This window comes from Dysidea avara, chromosome 8, assembly GCF_963678975.1.
Source record: "Dysidea avara chromosome 8, odDysAvar1.4, whole genome shotgun sequence".
Taxonomy (NCBI): Eukaryota; Metazoa; Porifera; class Demospongiae; order Dictyoceratida; family Dysideidae; genus Dysidea; species Dysidea avara.
Genome location: NC_089279.1, coordinates 27,341,367 through 27,361,543, shown reverse-complemented (window position 1 = coordinate 27,361,543; position 20,177 = coordinate 27,341,367). Strand labels below are relative to the sequence as shown.

Here is a 20,177-nt window from a genome sequence, read left to right as displayed (position 1 = left end):
AAAAAATTGTCATGAATAAGTTTTACAAGCACGCAATTAGTGTAACACTAAAACTGTTTAAAGGTAAATAACTAATAACTACTTGTCAAAATGATCTTCTGGCACTGTCGCAACAAGTTGTAGACTGTTCTCAAAAGTGTACCATCTGACTGCTGATAACATGTGTACAGTAGAGATTTATACATAATAATAACAGTCATTGAATTCTTTATGATGATGATCATGCTTATTGTACAGTCCTATGCAGTACCCTTCTATCACAAAAGTTACTACCGTAAACATAATTTTTGTATGCAAAAACTAGTACGAAAATTTTTACAAAAGATCTAACTACTCTAATAGAACAGTCATCCACTTAAATCATGCTAAAATAATTTTATACGAAAATTATTTTGCACGAAAATAAAGCGAACTATGGTATGCACACAAAATTTAATTTTTGTTGCACTTTATGATTTAGTTTTTATGTGTGCATAACTGTGCAAGGCAATAAAATTGTTTTCAAGTTGCAGCATTTAGAAGTCTGAATCCAGAAATTAAGAGTTAACAAATGTTAGTGTGAAAATTCTTTTTACCAGATGGTAAAATCTATCTCAAGATGGCATACTTTAAGGATTGTTTTGCACTAAAATGGCTGGTTTCCAAATAATTATAGCTATATGGCACACCTCAAGAAGTACATAATATACATGTGAAAAAAAAACAGTTTTATAAAAGGGTGGCCATTCAATTTAAGTGGTACTTATATGACAAAAAACTAAAAAGAAGTATTCAAAGCTAGGGAATCTGGGGACATGCCACCCAGGTAAATTTTTGTTGAATCTGAGAGTAATGTCAGCAGTATTTTATTTGACTATAAAATTAAGATGATTGCATGCTTAATTAGGATACCCAGATCTTGAATTTTATAGTTTCTGCTAAAACATATACCATCCAGGAGACTCTCTGAATGTGAGGCATTAGTTTCTATTGCTGAATACTTAATTGCCTGACTGTTGTATTAGGGTGACTGTTCTATTAGAGCATATCAATGGTGTGTACAATTATTGTGGCCCAGGTTTTGGCTATGCATACCCCTTCATTGCTTTTAGCTATTATTTTCTGTTTTATTTACTCTTGATTATACCATACATGGTGTGTTTCTTAATTTACATGGTAGAATACTCTTTATAAATATAGACCATACAGGTCTTATATAAGCACCAGCCTATTAAATTAGCTATGCTGCAGTGATCAAAAATTTAACCTATTATGCTCCAAATCATCACTGTGGTGTTTGTTTATAACCAGCACTGAGGTCTGCTTGTGTTTGGTTGACTGCCCCGCAGCTGCTTATAAACTGGCTATAGTCAAGTCCTTCTAATTTGACAGTATTGAAGTCTTTCTATATATATTCCATCTCTTTTGCCAGGCTGCAGTGGGCTCCTACCTGAGGTTGTGTAACAGAAATGATTATGAACATTACGAAAATTTACTAAACTGCTTTTAGTATTGATAGTTTCCATATGTATTATTCTAAACAGTGGCTGACAAGTATTTATACACAGAAAGCGATGGTTTTTAGTAATACTGTGAATAAAAGGCATTAATATTGACCCCCCAAGTCGGATTAGAATGATTTAGTCAGTGAAAGACTTTAGCCTACAATAGAAACTTTTCGGTCTGACCTGATTCTGCTGTTACAGCGTCGCGAAGAATGACACTCCGACCAAAATAATAGAAAGCCTGAAAGGCGGTCGCAACTGTAGGGTAGACTGTAACTATGAACAGTCAATTCTCTACAAAGAATTGTATCACAGCCTCTCAGTGGATATGATAGTGTGAGTGGCTATCTCCAGACCCGAACTGAAGTAAACTGTACAATTTTATAACTTAGCATACAGTATTGCATTTTACTTCTTGCCATGCCCACATGGGTGTTCTTTAACACACTGCTCTGCAGTTGCATGTGATTGAGGATCACATTTTAGCAATGAATGTATGTATGTGTGTGTGTGTGTGTGTGTGTGTGTATGTATGTATGTATGTATGTATTGTTGTTATCAATTCTGTCAAAAAATTAACCCACTTGAGAAGTGTGCACGTGGTATTATTCGTGCCACTCCTAACAATTCTCTGTTGCTCAACCTAGGCACAGTTACATGCTGGTACATTTTTCAGTCAGGTTGGCACCTACATAACCCAACAAGGTATACTTATACGTATTTACATTACAGGGATGCTGAAGGCAATCATACATAAGTTAATGATGTACAAGATTGTTTGTAAAGTATACACAAAAAATGTTTTATTGCAAACAAATTTGAGGATGTACCAACAGCCTCGGCCTCTTTATTCCAAGCAATCCCCAATCTCCTTATGAGGTTTCTTATGAATTTCTACAGTGTTAGGTACTGTGGTGTCTTCATCCAAAATGCTGTCCATTTCTATGTCAGATATTTCAAGGGAAAAGGGTTGTGAGAAACAAATAATAAGTATGATGTGTGTGCGCGCGTGTGTAGAGTTGTTTGGCCTTGAAACCAAGCAACTGAGCCCCATGCATACACAAACATGAATTGATATGGAACGGACTCAGGTCTCTTCTATTGTACATGGCTTATCCTCCTGCCATGTAACATAAATGTACATCAAGCCTGATTCTTTTCCTTTAAGCTTTATCAGAGATACCACTACACTTTGGTAACACATTTTCAAGCAGATTTATACCAGACAGCCATAGTAAAACTTATTCATACATGAGTCAGCAAAATTTAAATAGCCTGCAGGGTTTACTAAAAATAAAGGGAGGACGTTTATGTGGTGACCTAGAATGACTGTGTTTTGTTTGTAGGCACTGGAGGAAGCCCAAGACAGACAATAATCCTGCTGTATTTATGCAGATTTAAAGGAAATACCACTACCAGTGTTACATGCAGCGAATCTCAGAAACAACAGAATTTTATTTATTTATTATTTGCTTTACAGCATACATACAACAAGATACGTAGAGTATAAACATTAGCAGTCCTTAAAATCTAGTGTATGCTGAAGGTCCACTGGCATCCAGTGCCAGTGGCCAGGAATAAGTAGTTATTAAGATTAGTTATAGTTACTTATATTATATAAAACTCATTTAAAGCAAGGGTTACAGGTGATCAAAGTTGGGAGGTTTGGGGGACTTATTACAATTACTACAGGGACAAAAAAAAAGTGCATGTGTAGTCAGGATCAAAATTTAGTTCAAAATGATTCCATAAAAAGTTTGTAAGTTTGTACTTGATAGTAGGTAGGCTAAGATTGTAATCTATTATTGGTAAAACATTCCATATACGAGGGAGTCTCTAGTGTTGAAATAGAAGTTGCTGCTGGAAACATTAGTATTTCTTATGTGTTGCAGTTTATAGCTAGACCCTGATCGTGTGTTTCCTGAAGTGAATTTAATATAGTCAGTGATATTAAATGCATTTGTAGGGGCTTTAAGGCTTTTGATAAAAAACATTATGTCACAGATGCCCAAAACATACATCGATTTATCCCCAAGCGCTTTTCTGTTCAACATTTAACAACTAACACAACACATACACTCAATACTCACGTATGGCGTTGGCTGCCAAGACATTATACCAGGAATCTGTACTTCAAGATCCGAGTCAAGATCGGCCTCGCCTTTTTTAAATACGCGCCTACATAATTTTATTTCTTAAAGTAATTAGGTTGATGCGCTAAGATGGATCAACTGGCAAAGAACGTTCTAAAGCATTCTGAAGATAAAACTTTTAGCGCTCTAGCCGAGCACCTTCAAAACAATTCGGAGCTGTTGGCAAAGCAAGATTCGCAGAATTTGGACAACCTTATCGAAGCATTGGATGTGTCACAGCAGTCTTTAGTTCTCGCCATATTGTGAGTTGCTAAAACAACACATCTACAAACTGTGTCGGGTGTATAGTGGAGATACCAGTAGACTGTAACACGTGATGTTGTGGTGCGATTTTATTAGAATGAATAAAAGCTTAAAGCGTAGTGAAAGCAATAACCCCAGGTACCTGGGATTATTAATAAAATTTCCACTCACAATGAGTTAGCATAAACTCTGGCTAATCTATCATTGCAAGTCCTATTTTATGCTGCATCTGCAGTACATTTTTTTTCAACAGGGAAAATAGCATCAGTCAAAAAGGCCGTTTTTCAGCTATGCCCTGAGAGCACAATAAAAAACAATACAATTTAAGTACCTACTTACACAACAAAACAAAATTACAACATACCATGTGATTTTTAAAAATCTTTCACAGTTTTAGCACACTGTACATGTACAGTACTTTAGGTAAGCTGTCCCATATGGCCGTGCCCCTGTATGCCAAAGACTGTTTTCCATAATTAATTCTAACACTGGACACAAATAATCTGTGTAAATTGTTGCAATATGTGGAGTTATGGATCAATATTTGAAAATACAACTTGTAGTTAATTTCGAGGTTAGCACAAGCCTTATAGACAAGTATAGAAACACTATATAATGCATGAATAATTTCTTTGTATTTCGATCACACAGCCACTAAAAATTGGCTGAGGCTGACTGCCATTCCACTTATACTGCATGTGGACTATTAGTGATCCTCATTGAAAACAGAGAATACCAGTCTGCGCTACCTGGTTGGACGTTTTCAAATAGTTTTTTTAGCACAAATACTCATATTTAGCCTTTGCGATTTTGGTTTGCAGGTAGCTTGTAAGACACTGTACTAGTGCACCAAATTATACAACCAACACACCACACATACTACATATACCCTTAATTCAACACTTATCATTCTCATTCAGATGTGCTAAAGTTTACTTGTCATCAGTTGGAGAGTTTCAGTTGTTGTTAGATCAGGTGAACCTTCTATGATGGAGAGCAAATATCACATGCTAGAGTGACCTGTACGTGATGAGTGTGTAAGAGTGTGTAGCTGTATGTGATAGGTGTAACTGAGTATATAACTGTATGTGATGAGTGTATAACTGTGTGTAACTATGTGATGTTGTGATATTGCTTCATACGTGTATTGCTTCATACGTGTAACACAATCACTACAGTACACAACCGTATAGCGGGAAATTTTCGAAAGGTTAAATTTTTGAAAAAATGGTTACATTGATCATGTATAGGATTGTTCAGCATATATATTGATAAAGGCCCATCTGGCTTTGGTAGAATTGTGTTTAGCTACCTCTTCCGTCATACTTGAACCATGTTGTTTGGCAGACTTTGGTCTTAATCCAGTGGCATGTGGATTGAGCCATGGCATTTTTTCAGCCCTCTAAATATTTGCTGTTTTTCCTGGTCATTTCACTCAGGCTAGGATAATGATTCTCTCGGGCTCTTAAGTTTCAAGACTCATGATGTCACTTGTGCTCGCTTGTGCTAGTTTCTTGTGGCCCAGTGCCTAGCTCATGAGGTTAACTCAACTGAAAATGTGCATATTTTCTTTTGATTATCACTTCTATTGGTCTTTGTAGTAGGGCTGAGCGATACTGCCATTTTAGTATCACGATCAATACTAAAGCCACTATTCACGATACTGAATAGTTCACGATACTTACAAATAAGTCAATCATAGCTGGTGCTACATAGTGTATTCGTCAGTATTCCTGCAGGAAGTCTTTAAAAGTAGCATCAAACTAGCCACTATCATCCTTGTTTACAGTAACAGTTATTGTAACACATGCTTTGAGGTTATGTTATGGTGTTCACACCTCTCTGCAGGGGTAACCAGGTTATGACTAGCAAGGATTCTTGAGCCTAGTACAGCATAACAAATGGATTTTTAATGACAATAATGTACAGGCATGGTATCACGATAGTCAATAACAAAATATCGCGATATCGATACTTTCAAAATATCGCGATATATCGCTAAAACGGTAGTATCACTCAGCCCTACTTTGTAGCTAGCTATAGCTATTTCTGATAAATTACAAAAAAAATATTTTCATAAATGCATTGTTATTTTTGATTTTAACTTTTCAAAAATTTCCCACTGTACGGTGTATACTATTTATTGCTGGCATAAATTTTGATGAAGGGTTTTGGTTTTGCAATAGTATTGAAATACCTTTTCTGAAATAAGGCACAGTAAAATTTCTCTTTACAAGTTGAGGATGCGTTTACACAGGAAAGAAATATTTTAGTCCCAACAGGTTTGACTCCAACATTTTAATGCAGGGGTGTAGGAAGCATGAGTGCCATGGGTGCTTGGGCACCCATAAATATTTCCAGTGGCGTAACTAACGGGTGTCAGTACACTGTACTATATATTACTGAAACGATCGAGATACTCTAATAGAGCAGTCAATAACTCTAATAAAGCAGTCACAGTATTCATTTAGAATAGTGTAGTCAACTATGTAGTTATAAATATTGTAGAATATTATGCAGCCATTGCTATTGCTATCAGCTTGAGACCTTTTTTTTTCTTTTTTTTTTCGGCACCCATAAGTTAAATGTCTTCCTACGCCCCTGCAGTGAGGTAGGTAAAATTATACAATTGATAAGGTGTCGGTTATAGAGGTTCGAAGTGGCTTTTCTGTGTGGGATTTTAGCTGAAAGAACAAGTTGTTTGCAAGTGAAGGTAGAATGACTGGGAGTATTGGAAGATATTCGTAGCTAGAGTATGGTATATGTACTGGGGGATTGACATCATAGCTCGTGTTGTTTTTCATATCAGAGAAGCCAATCATTGGATGTTATCCCCATATTCTGGAGCATGTGAATATTTTCATTTTAATAGTGTGTGGGTTACAAGCTACAGTATCTCTGACTAATAACGTCACATTTAAATATTTTTAATCTACATAATATATAGTTTGTTGCCTGATTTGATCCTCTCTTCACCACCATTTCATCTCTATGGTTACCGGCTAAAAGAGTCCTATGTTACATGTTTCGCACTAGGAGTGACTGGTTGGCTTTGTTAGGATGAGCCTGAGCAAGCCCCAAACTAGTGAGTTGATGGTACATATGTCTCATTCACGGACAATTACAAGAAAACATGGATAACTTAAAAATGCTTCCATATAAGGCTGGTACATACGTTCATTACGCCAAATTTCATGTGCATATGGATTCATTGCAAGTAATTAAATGTGAAGTGTGTCAGTAATAGCTACTACATATTTTACCCTTTACTATAGCAATTTTTAATTCAATTTGGCACAATGTTGCTCGTTCTTCTCCACCTACAAAATACCAAAACACAACACAACATACGTATAGCCCATGCACACCTCTATGCAACTCAACTCGCTCAGATGTTGTTAGCATCTGTATGGTTTATTTTATACTTGTGTTTATATGACATGGGATAAGTGATAGGTCAGCTTGGGCCCTCTGCAATGTAGTTCTTGTGGCTACACTGTCCACGGCAAATCAGAGTCAGAGATGTAGCGGCTACACTATGATCAGTGTTGGGCAAGTTACTTTGTAAAAGTAACTAGTTACATATTACATATTGCTTGCAACAGAACTATTTAGTTACAGTTACATATTACCCATAAAATAAAGTAACTATAATAATATTACATATTATATTACTTTGTGTCCACAGCCTTAAGCTGTCACGTGTGAAACTACCACTTTATCACGTGACATGATTGCGTTGTTGAACAATGTGCAAATCTTGGCTATAAGTAAGAAGCTGGTGAATAAGCTTTATTCAGTAGGCCTCGTTACTTCGTTGTGGCTAGGCATTACTCAGAGGATAACTAACGAGATTAGTAACTTCGTTACTTGTAGTAATAATATTACATAATATTAGGCTCGTTACAGTAACTATATTACTTAGGTAACGCGTTACATTTGTAAGTAAAGTAACTTGAGTTATATTACCCGTTTTTATAGCGTATTTCGTTATATTACTTAGTTACCACAAAAGTAATAATATTACGTATAAGTAACGCGTTACTCCCAACACTGACTATGATACACTCACCAATGTTTGTGGTTTGCTCATCTTATGATGTATGGGAAAATGGAATCTTTATTTCGTACCTGGTAAGTAGAGCTCGGCGGTATTGAAATTTGAATACATGGTATTAGTAACAGGAAAATATCGCGGTATATCGGTATATAGTTAACTTGTTATTGTAACTATTGCATCATCTCTTGGGCCTAGCATGAAGCAGTATCAGTATAAGCAGGAGTTAATAATAGTGGAGGGGAGAGTGTCTAACGCTCTATAGGGCTGTATAAAATGAGCGCGTTTGAGCTAAAGGGCTTAACAAGCGACGTGTTAACGCATTCAATTATGGTTACGCGGCTGGCGCAATACTCATTCAGAAAAGAGTGTATCGATAGCAGTTCACGTGAGAAGCGAGTGTTATAAAATGACGTCCGTTCATGGTTCTCAGTCGAAGATATCAAATTGTGGCGGTACCCGTGAGAGTGGAAAACAGATTCTAGTGGAAGAAGAAACATCATCTCGATGGGAAGTAGGAAAACCGTCGTTCGAAGACGTGATGTGGTGTTACCTGGTCTGCCATGTTGGAACCAAATACCACTATCAGCACTTCCCAAATATCGATTCTAGTGTTCATGAACTTGTGCAGCATCGTTGATGTGACCTGACAAAAGTGATGATTGGTTCTAGTTGTCAAGTGTAGAGAATGCGACTAAACACGAGATTATCCGTGGTGAAGCCCTTTAGCTCCCACGCGCTCATTTTATGCAGCCCTATACAGCGTTAGACACTCTCCCCTCCACTATTATTAACTCTTGGTATAAGTAAGCATGTGTTGTAATGTGACAACCTCAAGTTTTTGTTTAGGGCGTATCTGCTAAACCATCAACAAATTGGCTAATTAAATGCCAAAGGCTGGGTTAAAAGTAATCCTATACCGGTATTCATCGATATACCGGTATTTTGATATATCGGTTATCAAAGGCTGTCATGATATGATAATCGGTTATGATAATTTATCACGATAAATGGTATTACCGATATATCGCAGAGTACTACTGGTAAGTCGAGTCCTACATTGTGACGTTTTTTTGTTTTGTACATGTAAAAGCCCTTACTCATACCTTTACATTCAAACATTCCTCAAGCTTTATTTATTTAGGTACCCCTTTGAAAAGGTACCAAGTTGAAATATTTTTTGGAACTATGACCCAAAAATTTGTATGCTTAGCAAATAGCCAATGTATTACACCTGAAGCTGCCAAAATTAGATAATAAATTTCTTACATAAGCGTGAGTGCCCAACTGACGTCTAGGCAAATTTTCAATGCGTGATACAATGGTTGTGACTTATTTCATAAAATGGACATAAATTGTTTCACAATTAAACATACAGCAGACATTTAGAGTAGTTCTAAAGTGGATTGAGTTGCTCCCTACCATGGCTAGGTTATTGATGTCTTGATGATTTCTAGATCCTTTGTAAAGATAGCATGATGCCATTTTATAGTTATAACACGCTTTCAAGGGATACACTGTATGACTAAAATATACACACAACCTCCCGAGAGTGCACAGCGCTCGAGGGAGAGTGCATATATTTAGTCATGTCCCAAATAATCGTGTTATATCTGTTATATTCTACACCCCAGTAGATGAAACAATGATAGATAGTAATTTATAGTGAAACAGCACCGGTTGGAGATCGAAATCAGTAGAAATCCTTGATAGATCAAACATTTAGACTCTTTAGTGGTGCCATGCCCACCTAGTCGTAATTACTGAGTTATCCACAAAGGAGACAAGAATCCTTCTCCTTGCTCAGGTAAATAATTGTTGATTGATTGAAGCACTTGTTATTAGAGACTTGTTTACTGTTTAGATAAGGATTTCGTGGAATGTATGAAGTTACACCATAGATGGTAAGCGTAGCCACAAAGCGTGGTATATCACTTGTACACCACAGCATAGTGCTTTTGATCTCAACCACAGGTATGGTATATAACAATGCCTTAGGGTAATTTGTTTTGTGGTTTTCTATAAATTAATGTGATGATGTCCTAATGAGGTTGTGGGCTATGATATGATGAAATATTAAGTCACAGTGGTATCTATGACTACCAGACGATGCTGTATTATTGTTTTCATTGTAAAATATATTTACAACTTCTTGTAGTGATGACTTCACTGTTTATAGTTTGGGATCATGACTTTACTGTCTGCCATGGGATTCCTTCAAAATTGTTGTCAAGAATATTTTGAGTAGTTGTAATATGATCTTGGCTATAATCTTGGCTATAGTATCCTTTTTATAAAAGTATAAATTAGAAAAAGTTTTTCCAATATAAACAATCCCTGAAGTTGCCGTGACCATCACATACATTCTTGTGTAGTACACAGTTGTATGCGTATCTTAAAGGCCTGGACTTTCTTTAAAATTTTTGTTTTTATTTTGTTTAGTTGCCAGTTTGTACCGTCAGTTCACCAAGGTTGCGGTAAAGCAGGGTAAAGAATTCTGTGCCATCAATGTACTGAAAAATGGCTGTTGACAAGTACCGAAGTTCTCCCACTAAGTTGACCAGCCTTCACGCTGACCTAGCACAGGTAAACTGCTATTAAACAGCACAAAGGAATCACTTCTTGAAGGACCCTACATATTGTATACTGTACATAAACTAGACAAAAAGATATAATCTCAGCTTTATTGTTCTTGAATTGTAAATACCATCACTAAAATTATTCTTTACAAAAGAATTTGGTGTTTGTCAGTGTGTGAGTTGAAAAGTGTGCTTGCACAGACAGGGTATCTCAGCTTGGTTGTTTCAAACTTCATATTTGTACTCTGACCCTTTTTGTTTTTGTTCATGGCTCATTAATAATTTAACTTTTATTGCTTGGACAGATATGGCGAGAATCCATAATAGTTCTATTATGGACTCTTGATAGTACTGTAAAAACTTTATGCAAAACAGTAGCTAACACTGTATGTATATATGGTTCACTTGCTAAAATAATGTTCAGAGAAATTATTTGAGAAGTCTACTATAGTTGTTAAAGCTCATATGTGTTTATAAATGTCCGCTAGGGGCTTCTGCTATTTATTCGTGCCCACTTACTTTTTAAAATTAAATTGGTTGTTTGCCGCTGATCAGCAAAACATTTGCTGTAGTAGAGAAAACGACAATCCTGAGGAGCTATGTATTGTTATTACATTTGTTAGACATGTGCCTGGCAAGGGAATCAAGTCTACTGTGATGGTTTATTCTATTGTCTTCTGCTACTGTTCTATGTACAGTAGCACGAGTTTACAGAAACGATTTGTGTTAACAAAAAGGTGTTGTTTAGTGCAAGTATATGTTTGGTGCTATACCAATAACCAGAGTCCATGCTTTTTCTGTATCAATTGAATTGCTTTGTGTCTTTTTTTAAAAGTTGTGTTTGGCGGCAAAGTGTGAGAGACCTGTGTTGCCTGACCATGATATTGATGACTTCATACTTGAAGTAAGATAAACTGAACTTATCTGTAACAGTCAGACGCATGCTTGAAATACCCAGGGTTCTTCATCTGAGAGCAGTGAGCACATCATGTGTTATTATTACTATGGTAGAATGGTGTATACACTGGTTAGAAACTACCAGAGAGCAGTTTTGTTTTTCACAGTGGTGAGTTTGTTGTCAGGTGACAACTGACTGTGTACAAAACTGTTACCACCAATTGCATACATTTGAGTTGTGAATGAGATAGCAATCTAAAATTTGGTACTAGATGTCACTAAATGTTGGTGTAATTTTTAGTTGATTTAGTCAAGCACGCAAGAAGTTACTAGACTTGGTAGGAGTATAAATTATTTTTGCAGACAGGTCACTGTTGGTGTCGTGCATGTGCCAATGTTCTAGGCCCTGGCACTTGCAAGTTATTGTTGTGTGTTGTACCACATAACCAATACATGTACATGCGTGTGCTTGTGCATGCTTTTCCAATCCAGTTGCTGTTGCATGTGTGTACCTGTGTGTACCTGAGTGTATGTGTTTTGTGGCTTCCTGTGGCATGACTGGTGGGCATTGTGGTATGTGATTGTGTGCATTTACAGAAACCACAAGAAGTATAGGGTATTGCAATACCACAATTAAGGCTGAAATGTAGATTATCTTGTTACACAGGCCATCATGTTGTTGTATTATCTTATTATCTGGGTATAACTTGGAGCCATAGGATGTAGTTGAACTACTCTTAACAAACTCCCCTAACTAAGGACGTAGTAGAATATTACCCCTCCATAATAAGGACAACATTTTGGTCCCAACAGTGCTGTTTTTACCTCTGAGAGAGGAAAACTCTTATCTTACAGCAAATATTCCCGGTCCCAAATTGTCCATAATAGAGAAGTTCCACTGTATTACTTATTGCTTAAAGCAATTTAGTTCTTTCATTCTAATTGTTGCTGCAAACATAATTGCCAAATAACAGATGTAATGTTTGTTTCTGGTGAGTGAAACAGACATGTTCCCAAAATGTAACTTTACCCAGACCAAACTGCAGGTTTAACAGGAAACCTACATTATAGCTACGTTGCTCACATAATTGATTGTCTCCCAAATCACAAATCAATAGGGATTCCTTGATAGACCATTCTCAAACCTTTTCCACAAGAGGTCCCTCTCATCGTATTTAATTTGAAATAATGAGAATCATTTGTAAATATTAATAGTATTTTCAGCAAGCCAAGTGTTTCAAGAATAGAATTCTCCTTTCCCTCTTCCTATCATTAAGTCATGTCTAGTTTGAGCAGAACTAAGGAAAACCGAACCCTTAAACCCACATAGTCCAGAAAACTGGATTTGATTTTTAAAACTAACTTAAGCGCACAATACTTTATGCCAATTTATATACATGGTTTCAAACAGGCATATCTCATCCAGTCTCTTAGAAATACAGATTTTATTAATTTCAAGTTATCTAACTGTATAAAGTTTTAACATACACAAAGAACTTATTCGCTATGAAGCATTGATCATTTTGATTTCTTTCACATTCGTATTGTCACTGTGCTTGTCGGCCATTTAATAGCTCACATGATATCTGTATATCAACAAAATTGTCATTACGTGACAAGCAACAACATGACATCAAGAGAAAGTTGATAGGCCGAAGTACACTGTAAGGTCAAGATATGGCCTTTTATCCATAAGAGATACTTCTTTTGTAGTGTTTAAGGTACAGCAGGCTGGATGTAGGATGGGACCATTTAAACCAAAATTTCACGGTGAGTAAAAAGATGTTTGTAGTTTTAGATAGCTTTAACAGTATAACTCAGTTTACTGGACAATGCGTTTTCAGTGCTTGTGTATTTTAGAACTGCTGTGGGTTTAAGGGTTAATATCAGATATCAACTTTATTTCTTCCCTGTTAAATCTACTAATACTACCTAATACATTTGTCCATGGTCTCTAGTGTATGCACATTTACCCTGAAATCGTGACACCTCACTAATAAGGACACCTTGATAATGCTACTTGCTCATGGTCCCATTTGTATTAGTGTATATCCCTGAAATCACCATACACCAAGCCATTGTGATAGATAGTTATTGAAGTTTGAAGCTCTATTGTGTTTACAAGAGTTGAACTGAGTTGGTATAGATAATCTATGTACCTTATCACGTGATATTGTTGCACAATCAAACATAGTGGATGGACACATTCTAATAAAGTGTTAACACGATTACGTGAACAATATTTTGTACCTATAACTTTTAGCCAGGAAATAGGACAGGAATAAAACCTTGATGCCCATGATGGATGCTTCTTCGTTATAGTAAGACACTCCAAACTAGCATCTTCGAAGTATAAATGTCTGAGGAGGAGGTGTTAGAATGACACAATGAAAACCAAGGCGGAGCCGAGCGTCATTCTAACACCGACTCCGAGGACGTTTATACTTTGAAGGTGCTAGTTTGGAGTGTCTTACTGTTTTAGAAAATGGTCTGCCAACAGTAAAAAGGACATCGTAGCTATGCCTCGTTCCATTGCTAGTGACGGTGTCACGCACAAGGCTGCATGGGAAGGTTAAATTACTTTCCTCTCAAGGATTAGTTGCTGAAACGGCACTTTTATTGGTGATACACACTGCTATCAACAAGAATTGCATCAGTTTGAGTAAGAGAAATTGAAAAATTAGTGACAGTAGCTACTGTAAGGTTGTATCGTGATTGGTGTAGGTACTAGACGCTTGACTAGATGCGGAGTACCTTGCAACTATTCAAGGCAAGTCTATACCACGAGAGAGAATCAATGGATTGGCGTCACCGTTCCTCATGTAAACAAAGTAAAAGTGGAGAAAGACAGCTAGCAAAATTACTGTATAATGGCGCTGGCTTGTCGTGTTGCTAGGCAACGCAGCCCATTTTCTATATAGGAAAGTAAGACACCAATGCCTGCCTAGGCACTCCAGTTAACCTTCTGTGGCACCGGAATAGGGTGGTGAAGAACATGCTGGTTTGGTTGTGCTATTGTTTAACAATAAATTCTTGGTGTGGATAACTAATTAACTAACATGGTTAGCCGCGAGTCTCTTAGTACTAAGAGACTTGTGGTGGAGTCTCTTCGTGAATAAGAAACTTTAATCAAGCTTCAAAGCATTGCTAACATACCATTTTCTAATTTAAGTATGTACCATAAGTTAAACAACAAGAACAAGGATGTGTTTTTAACATACTAAAATACATGGTGTCAAGGTTTCACTAACTGACTGTTATGTTAGAGTAATGGTTAACTGCTCTTTTAAAGTATCTTGAGCTTCCTGTACCCGACAGAGCCAGATCTACTCGGACACCCCCACATTCAGCCAAGTTTATACATACGCCCACTTGATGTAGGTATGATGCCATGGAAACTAAACCAATACTATTGTAGGTAAAGTGGATAATATTATATGGGTCAAAGGTTAATTAATTGGTAACAATTAAACAACATGACTGCACTGTAGGAAACTTTGTACTTTCTGTGGGCTATGTCACAAATGCTTAATAGTCATGCGCACAAAGCCATGAAAACTGCACATGCAAAAGAAAAGACATGCCCAGAGTATGTGGAGTATGGTACAAACATTAAATGTGTCAAAGTTCATAGTCTTATATGGCTGGTCTAGAATAGAGTATTGGCCTACTTTAATGATTATTTTTGGAAGGGCAAGTGGAGTTAGCCTTGCTTGGTGCAATCTTAACAACAACAGTAGATTCTGCGAAGCATTTACTATCTGTATTAATCTTTAAACAAACATTGGCATCCAGTTGTACTACACATCGATTTAATCTACACAAATGTTCTATGTATGAGCATTGTTACAAGAACAGTTTACACACTTGAAGTAGTGGGGTTGAATTGGGTAAACTGGCTTACTATATTATTACACTTTTGAATGGTAATGAAGCTATGTTGCTATTTATTTACCACAGTGTCTTTCTACTCCTGCATCAGCCATAAGTGCCATCATGCTAGAAGCTTACAAGAAATATGTTCTGGTTTCACTGCTTAAACAAGGAAAGAAGGTATTTAGCAGTAAACTAAACACCATTATGTATTATTTGTAACCTGCCACCCATAGGTTCCTGCACTTCCTAAATAAACTTCTCATGTAGTTGACAGATATGTAAAGGTGTGTTGTTGTTTCAAGTACTGTATGTGCAATTTATAACACATGTATGTGAGATTTCTTGTTTTCTGTAATAGTAAATAGAGATAGCGTTAGCAAAGCTACGTACAGTGTACAAAGGAATACTTAACAGTTAGCAAAGCTATACTTAACATAATATTGAACTTTTCATGCACACAACAGCTTAAAACTATGGTAGGGTTATATTTTGGTGGGATTAATTTTGGCGAGATAAAATTTTTTGTAAGGGTGGAAATTTTGACAATTGTGAGGATTTCCAAACACACCGGCCATTAAAATTACCCTTTCTAGGCATTACTAACATACGTACAGTATGTGTTCACTGTTTAGCCTCTGTGTGAGATGTACAATGAGATTGCTAAAGTCTACTCAAGTTATGAAGTGAGCAAGGTGACTGCAGTGATTGATAAATATACTGAACCACTAACTAGGGTAAGTGAAATATATTAAAAAACTTGTGTGGTTAATGAATACTGCATTATGGGATAACAATTTAGGATTGGCCAAGCATGTATTGGCTAAGTGTGTATTGGCTTCACTAACTATACCATAGAAATGTTCAGAAGCTGACTAAGGTGGGTATCAAATGTCAAGTACAATTAGAGTTCAAGTAGTTGCTTCCTTTAAACATTTTTAACATTATCATTGTCAGATATGACTAGCAGATTAAAATTACAAGATGTCCGACAGGCAGAGAAGTACACTTTAACGATGGTAAGAAATCTTTGTATGGTTTCTAATATAAGGCTGTTTCCTTGTTAGATTGAAAGCAATGAAATTTTTGCAACCATTGACCACGGCAATGGGATGGTATCTTTCCATGACAACCCAGAGAAATACAATGGACCACTGATCGCAGATTATATCGATGAAGAAGTGAGAATAGAATTTACTAGTTGCTGGCATGCCATATTTACTTTCCGTGATTTACCACCACACACTGGAATAGAAGTAGCTTCATGCATTAGGATGAGAATCCTTATATCAAAAAGACACTTTATATTCCCTTGAATGCTTATGAGTTGTAGTTTCAGCTTGTCAGTTAATAGCCTCAGTGATTTTCTCCAATAAGCATTTGTAGTAGATGAGTCTTTGGCCACACTTTAGACGGCCAGCCAGGGAAAAATCTGTAATGGTACCAGAACCTGGGCAAAGCAAGGTCTTGTCATCGTAAAATGTGCTAATAAGGAAATGGAATCTTGGATGGCTTGTTTAAGTGGTGGAAGCTGGGGACAGACATCAAAAATAGTTTGAGTGATGTCACTTGTTACAGTAAATCAGTGCTAAAACCACATGAGCGTGTGCAATTACAACCACTATAATTGATGACCAGACAATTATACATCTTACAAGCCATTCCCTAGAGCATGGTCTGTTTGCTACGTACATGTGTGATTCAATAAGTATCAATTCAGTGGTAGTTTATAATTTGACACTGGAGAATGTCCACAAAAGGATGTGCCTATAATAGGGTACTTAGCATGAGCCAGGGAGCCTAAAAAACAAATTGTCTACTACAGTGTAGTGGGACAAGCAGTTATGGAGGTCTATTTATGGAGTAGTAGGGACATGCTAATAAACTACCAATTATGAATGTACATGAATAAATTTGCTGTAGACATTTGAGTGCAATAGTAAATTTGAGAAACTAGCTGAAGTACATAGTGCAAATTTGTGACCGTCTAAGTGAAAACCTACCTAGTTTGCACAAGCATGCATTTTGAGAAAAATGAAATTTAAAAAAATTGGTGAAATTACACGTGTTACATTAATTGAGCCATTACTCAGAGAAGGAAGACTCAAATCAATTAAACATATACACCATCTTATTCGCCGACTCATGGGGAGTTTGAAAATCTTTGTTTAATTTCTGTAGCCCCAATGGTTTGCGCGTCACATGCATTTGTTTACAATGCAGTAGACATAAACAAATCGTTGCCGTTTCTTCAAAAATTGCCTTCATACGCCTATGTGCGAGTAACTGTTGGGCGAACTAAACTTTGGTCGATCTGCTAATCCATGGTGAACATCGTACGCCAAATCCCAACTCTGTACACTAATCCAAACAGAAGTTATGGCTGCAAATGTAAACACCTGTAGTTTATTTTAGTATAGTCACTGTACAAATCGATTTCCTTGCTCTTCCTACTGTCTAGCGTTGTAATCCCAAAACTACTCACCATAAAACTTTGGTGAACCATTCCTCGAACAATGCAGATAATGTTGAGAAAATAAAAAGAATTCGGAAGTTGTGCAAACTAGAATGGGTTTTTGCTGAGATGGTCACATTTGTTATTAGAGCAGTTATGGCATTCCTGATAATGCCCATGTTTGTGTAGTGTGTATTCAACTATGTTACAGTCTGTGTAGCACTATAGTTATTCTCTCATTCTGAACTTAAAACACACAAGCAATTGTGTGTGTTTTTTTCACTCAACTTATTTCAGATCAGTGCAACAGAACCTTATAAGTGCTACTTGTGGCAGCACCGCATATTGTGGTGACTGTGGATGGATGTCGATTCCTTGCATCCATTATCTGCTCCTGCAATTCATTCCGCTCCATATCAAAAGTTACAAGTATACAACAATTTCAAAGAAAATTTCAAAGGGGAAGATTAGGATTTTAAGGATCATAGAAATGAAATGTATCGAAACAAGGGAGGTTGTTTATAGGGCTGATATTATATCGGTATCGATTCCAATATTATGAGTATCGGTATCGGTCAATTGCAAAATATTTCACTTGAGTTACATTCACTGTTAAAAGTAGTATCAGTACCATGAAAAGTATCATAATGGTCAAGTGACTCAGTTTTTAATTTCTTAGCCTAGCAGTCCATACCTAATATCTTGGCCTGGGTTCGAGTCCTAGGTCGGTTAACTTTTTTTCTCTTCTGAGGGTTTTTTGCACGACCTTTTTGGTTGTAAGGTGGTTGATTTTTTTTGTTCTGTGATTTGCACCGACAAAAATATTAATTATAGTAACTTTTATGCAGCCATAGTGATCATCCTACATACTCTATATTCTGTAATGCATATCAGTTCGACTTTGAAGTATCAGCTGTGTATATGGTATCGGTTCATTAGAAAACCTGTATCGGAAATAGACAATAAATATTAGATATTAGTATTGGATGTAAAATGTGGTATTGGTATAGCCAGGAGCCCACAAGTGCCGCCGCAGCCCTAGTTGTTTATACCTGCAAGTATACTTCCAATTTTTTTCTTGTACTTGTAACATGTTTATGACTAGTGAGCCCGTGCATACTGCATCAAAGGAAAGAATGGCACCAGACATTAAAACTAATTGCATGTCTAAATGCACGCAATGTCAAGTAAAGTGGCAATTTCAGAAAAAGCCACATGAAAGGTGAGGCTGGATTTCAATAGACTTTTTGACCGGAATGCAAACCTTTACAATCCCTACTATACAGTACTATCATATTGCATGATTATGTAATCTGTCATGCTGTATGGTCTTACAGCTAGAAGATAAAATTTTTCAGATTTGGGTTTGCAAAACTTTTCCATTTTGAGGGTGTCGGACCATTGAACTTGCATAGTGTATTTAGTACAAACCATAAATCATCCCCTTAGCATGCAATTTTGTTTCACTCAGATGAGAAAGTGCATTGAGATTGAGAAGAAGCTACGTAGCATCATTTGATCAACAAATAGCAGTGGATCAGAAGTTCATACAGAGAGTATGTGCTTAATCTGTATGTTGACTATGATGTGTAACTGCAGATGCTCGGAGGCACCAGTACATATGAAGATGATTCCTTCTACACGGATGAAGGATTAATGTGAACAACAGTATATAAGTGCACATGATTAGTACATAAATTTGTACAGTCTAAATATTAATTATTATATCATATGTAGGTACAATATCTAAGTTGTTATCCTTGAGGAAGTGTTATCCACTGCTTCATGTGATTAAGACAATGAACATGCAGTGAAGGAATGACAGAACATTGCATGCTTCTCGCTGTACTTATTGTCAGCTACAATTTTCTTTCACTATATTTTGCATACAACCACACTCACTTGAATCTTCACATTTGTCCATCATAATAATTCTACAAATAAAATGGTTTATCTATTGAAGTGTCTACAGTCGAAGCCATCAGTGTATGTTGCCTGTTCATTGGAAGCTGTGGCTATGGCATACAGCAGATTTGTGTGTCTCGTGTGCAGCATGGTACTACCAAGGCAAGTATGTACCACTTACCAATTATTTTGTTGATTTTTTTTGGTAGTAGACTCAGTGAAGTTGGTTGACTTCCTGTTTGGATGGTTTCCATTTATAACAACCCTCAATACGTTTACTGTATTGTAAAGTATTAATAATAATAACAATGACTTCTTGGTTTCGGTTGTTCAGGCTTCCATTAAGTGGCATGTCACAATGCAAGGAGCTGGTCAGGTTTTAGCAACATCACCTGACATTGTAACTAGCAACTGGTACAAGTGTAGCTACAGTATCTGGTTGCATTACATCATTAATTTTGTTTACTAGTATATATGATTATTATGTGAAAGTGCAAATTGCAGCACGTGGCTAGCTGTGCACGCGCCGTC

General features: G+C 36.6%; 1 long non-coding RNA gene and 1 pseudogene across 1 annotated transcript; one reads left to right on the top strand and one right to left on the bottom strand.

Annotated features, from left to right (window-relative positions):
- Positions 1-2,222: 2,222 nt before the first annotated feature.
- Positions 2,223-20,045, bottom strand: LOC136263540 (uncharacterized). The gene is made up of 2 exons (XR_010704686.1): positions 19,828-20,045; positions 2,223-2,426 (listed from the first exon to the last, which is right to left on the bottom strand). It is a non-coding gene; the product is annotated as an uncharacterized lncRNA (long non-coding RNA).
- On the top strand, positions 3,674-19,491 carry LOC136263672 (COP9 signalosome complex subunit 3-like; annotated as a pseudogene).
- Positions 20,046-20,177: the final 132 nt, after the last annotated feature.